Source organism: Myotis brandtii, unplaced genomic scaffold (genome assembly GCF_000412655.1).
Source record: "Myotis brandtii unplaced genomic scaffold, ASM41265v1 scaffold182, whole genome shotgun sequence".
NCBI classification, from domain to species: domain Eukaryota; kingdom Metazoa; phylum Chordata; class Mammalia; order Chiroptera; family Vespertilionidae; genus Myotis; species Myotis brandtii.
The window spans coordinates 3173357-3178339 of NW_005356751.1; the positions used below are offsets into that span (position 1 = coordinate 3173357).

At 40.9% G+C, this 4983-nt stretch overlaps 1 protein-coding gene across 9 annotated transcripts in view; it reads left to right on the top strand.

Annotated features, from left to right (window-relative positions):
• The window catches only part of ATP8B4 (ATPase, class I, type 8B, member 4), a 227820-nt gene that overhangs the window by 201684 nt on the left and 21153 nt on the right, over positions 1 to 4983 (top strand). The gene's annotated exons all lie outside the window — the stretch shown is intronic.

Consider the following 4983-nt stretch of genomic DNA (forward strand, 5'->3'; position numbering starts at 1 on the left):
CCCCGCCCCCCTCCCTCCCTTCGCCTTCCAGATGTGCTCTGTGGAAAACCCAGGGAGGGGCGGGTGCTCAGTCTCGGGCCATTCCTCCTGGATCCTGCTCGTGGGTTTCTGCTAATTACACAAATCAGGAACAGATGTGCTGAGGCCAAGCACCTCATATTTATTCCAAAATGTGTTTTCTTTAAATGACAAATGTTTTTTCAGGCCAAAAAGAAAAAATATTATTATATAGTTTTCTCCTGCAACACACAGCAAAACGGGAATGCATGTCTTCAAAGAGGCCGTTCATCCCGTTGTTTGAACAAGGAGCTAAGCCAGTGGTCTCAGAGTGGAAAGCCCTTTGTAACCGTGTAAGAGCCTTATTAAGGTTTATTTAAATGTGGTATTCTATAAATCATAGAGTTTTTGTTTCCCAAGTGTTTAGAGTGTGATTTGTAGTTGGAGTATTTTTACTCTATAAAATGGTTGATAAGGTTGATAAATTGCTCCCCCAAAGAAAAGAGCCAGGAGGAGCTTTCCTTAAGTAGGAAAACAGTGAAGTTGGAAAAATGGAGAACTCTCTCTCCCTTTTTTTCTGCTCTCTGAGGAGACATTTATATGGTTCCAAACAGACTAATGGCATCTCACAGGAGCATGGATTTTCTCTTATTCAGAATATTGTAGATGGGGAACTGACAATTTGGAAGTTGAGGTGATATGACTAGCCCTAGGATACATTTTTAAAACTATTTATATTTAGCCCAGCCGGTGTGGCTCAGTGGTTGAGTGTCAACCTATGAACCAGGAGGTCATGGTTCAATTCCCAGTAAGGGCACATGCCCAGGTTGTAGGCTTGATCCCCAATAGGAGGTGTGCAAGAGGCAGCCGATCAATGATTCTCTCTCATCATTGATGTTTCTATCTCTCTCCCTCTCCCTCCTTCTTTCTGAAATAAATTAAAAACATATTAAAATATTTATATTAAAATATGTTTATATAACAAATATTATATGAACAGGAACTCCTGTTTATATAAACAATCTGAGTTACCCAAAATTAGAGTGTCAGCACCACTAGACTGGTCTAGTCTCAGGCTAGAATTCTTCACACACCAGAGGCTCCAGAAGAATCATTCCTTCTCTCTCTTCCACCCTGCCTATCTGTTTGGGACATCTGGTCAACTCACATGTGTGCACACATGAGTGTGGTTGGAGATAGGTGGGTAGTGGAGGTGGTAGAGGACTTGGGAATACCTGGAAGGAGAGAAACAGGGATGGGATCCACATGGGTCATGATCTGGGCTAGTGTGGCTCTCTCAGCTGGTCCTAGTTCCCAGAGGGGGGGTGGTAATTAAAATTTTTCTGAGGGTATCTAAAGACCTTCAGGATAGCTCTTTGAATGGGTGGAGATCTCTTGCAAGGGGAAGAAGAAACCTTTGTAAAAGAAATACTGCTTGTGACTTTAATTTTTGTGGAAGCCCCTGAACTCAATTGTGCTAAGTCAGAAAAGGCATTTTTTAAAAGGTGAATGCCTCACATGAACACAGTTTGATTAGAGTGAACAGTGATTGATATAATTAAGTATTTGTGAGGAAAAAGCTTAATTATACCCAGGCATTCAGTTTTCTTTAAATCTTGTTCTAATTTTCTATTGATTTCATTAATACAGTAGTTTATTATAGAAATAAATATCTTTGGTTAGTTATAGCAGTAAATAATTGTATTTTCATAAAAAAAGTATAATTAGTGAAAAAATAAACCTTTTCACTGACCCATCAAACACATCATTTGAAGCTTGGATCGTTCTGTCCCATCTTCCTTCCTTCCTTCCTTCCTTCCTTCCTTCCTTCCTTCCTTCCTTCCTTCCTTCCTTCCTTCCTTCCTTTCTTCCTTTCCTTCCATAATAAAGGTATGCTCTTATTGAGCACTGTTTGTCAGGTGCTGCTGTACTGGCATTTACTTATTTCATTGAATACTCACTACCTCCCTTGAATCCCCATTTTATAGTCAAGAAACCTAAGACTCAGAGAGATTATCTTAAGAATACCCAGTTCTGCTTCTGATTTCAATGCCCTAACCTTTAAGACAAAGCTTCCTTTCACTGAGTAATTACCACATGCCAGGCACTGAGTTAGGTTCTTGGGTTGGCACAGGTGTGTAAGTCATATAACCTGCTCACAAGGAGCTCAGAGTCTAGTGGAGGTGGTGCTGGGAACTGGCACATAAATAATTGAAGTTGACAGTTATGAAGCAGTGAGGTGTGGAGTGTCAGTGGACTATTAAGAAGTGTCTGGATCCCAGCTCTGGAGGGTGGAAGGGGGCAGGGTTCAGAAACGCTTCCTGGAAGACCTGTCCATGTGCTGACCCTTCAAGGATCAATCATAGTGAAGAAGGTGAGGAGTAAGAGGATGGGCATCCCAGTAAAGGGGACAACAGGAGGAAAGTTATAGAAGTAAAGAATGACTTGGGCAGGAACACAAGCTATTTGGTATGGTTAAATCTGTGGGGTTTGGGGATTAATTTGATGTGGAGTATTGCAGAGAGAAATATCAGATTTCTGACTTGGGTCCTAGGATGTATTCTCATATCTGCTTCTTCATTCAATTGATTGTATATGCCTTTATGCAAGAAAAAGATAGAAAAGGGCAAATAAATTAACTTCTTAGTATCTCTGTGAAAATAGTTTTGACCTTGTGGGTACCCTAGAAGTTCTCTACACCATGCTTTGAAAATCTTTGTGATCAATGCATTGATCAATCTCCCAACCTTGATGGGACTCAGTTTTCCCATCTGTAATTTGGGGGCTGTTAGTAGTAATGGCCTCATAAGCTTGTAAGGATTTCTTGAGTCAATATATGTAAAACCGTTGAACTAGTGCCTGATACATAGTAGCGGCTCAGTAAATATCATTTCTTGTTGTGATTCTGAGTGACAGTAAAATTCTTACAAGAAATTGCAAAAACTCATTTAAGCTTGATTCTCATGATTTTCCCTTCTTGTCCTCTCTTGTTCCAACTGTAAAATTAGGCTTCGAACTGAAGTTCCAACTTAAAAATGCTGCTGTGAAATAATAGTAGGTTTTAGTGCTAGTCAGTTTGTGACAATGGTGGTACTTTATGTCAGACCATCAGCTACTGACAGTTTAGCATGTCATAATTTCCCAGATTCTTTCTTTCTTCCTAATACCAGGAACCATCCCTTCCCTGTGAGTGGAAGTTGGATGGTAGATGAGGTAAAGGAAGAATAAGTGATTTGACCAGCACCAGGTTCTGCCTGGGGCCACAAGATTTCAGTTTGGCTGCTTCCTCCTTTTACATTTTCCAAACTGTAATCATGAAATGAATTGATATGTTTGAAGAATGGAAGTCAGAGGCCATCACAAATAGTGGGGGATTTGTGCCAGCAATTTCTCTCCCTCTCTTTGATGAGGGCATAGGGATGAGTAAAATAATCAAAATTAACCTTGGCTTCCCAGTGAAATTACCTGAGAAAAAAAATTTTTAAATCTTCACCTGAGGATATATTTTTTAAATTGATTTTAGAGAAAGAGGAAGGGGAAGAAAGAGAAACATCGATCAGTTGCCTCCCACACATGCCCCAACGAAATTGAACCTGCAACCTAGGTATGTGTTAATTGGTGATGAAATCTGCAACCTTTTGGTTCACAGGACAATGCTCCAACCAAGTGAGACACCTGGCCAGGACCTCCTCAAAAAATTTTAAAACTACCGTTACCTGGATCATCCTACCCCTAAAGATACTGATTGAATTGGCCCAGGGTGTGGAATTTTAAAATCTTCACAGTGTCCAAGTTTTGCCAGGCTATAACTAAAAAAGGTCACATGTTTCCTTTTTAAATTGTAAAATATAAACAATCTACAAAAAAGTACCTAACACATAAATGTCAGCTTAACATATTGCAAAATGAACACCCATGTAACTATGATCCAGTGAAAGGAACAGAATGTTGCCAAACTCCCAGAAGCTTCCCATACCTTTTCTCAGCCATACCCTTTTTCCAACTCTTCAGAGGTAACCATTACCCTGGCATTTTATAATCACGTTGTTGCTTTGTCTTTTAATTTTACCATGAGTATGAAGAAAAGATTGGCACATTTTTTGAACTTTATTGAAATGGTATCATACTTTTTTTCTGGCTTCTTTTGTTCAGCATTTGATTCATTCTTGTTTATGAATATAGGTGTAGTTCTTGCTTTTCATTATTCTGTAATACTAGAGGCCCAATGCACGAAGATTCATGCAAGAATGGGCCTTCCTTCCCCTGGCTGCCAGCACCGCCTTCGCTCTGGCTGGAGCTGCCTTTCCGCCTTCACTCTAGCCTGGAGCCACCTTTCTGCCTTCGTTCAGGCCCAGAGCTGCCTTTCGGCCTTCCCACGCTGCCCAGAGGTCCGGAGCGGCTGGGGCACTGTGGAATGCCTGCGTCGTCACCATGGTGACGATGCGAGTGTCCCACCCTGCCCCCAGCTGCTTGGCACCTGTGTATGCAAATTAACCCACCATCTTTGTTGGGTTAATTTGCACACTCACTCCTGATTGGCTGGTGGGTGTCACGAAGGTACAGTCAATTTGCATCTTTCTCTTTTATTAGTGTAGATTTCATTATGTCCATATGGTACACTTGATGGATGTTTTGGTTGGTTTGGAGCTATTACAACCAACGCTGTGATAAACATTTTCATGTGTCCCGTGATGCATGAAGGCAGAAACAGTCTATCTAAGTAGAGTTGTTGAATGCATTTGCTCATCACAAGGAAGTGAGAGACTGAGCTGCTGTTCTGGTAGACTCTTGGGGTATATAGGAGTTGGCATCTGGGACCCTGTTAAGATTCCTGCTCTGGGCTGGGATTCTGTAAGGTTGCATACTACATTTTATCAAATGTCACTTTTCAGTGAGACCCTCTCTAATTTCCTTTTTACAACTACAACCCTCCCACACTTCCTATTCCCCTTTCCTCTCTAGTATTTATTATCTTCTAACTCACTC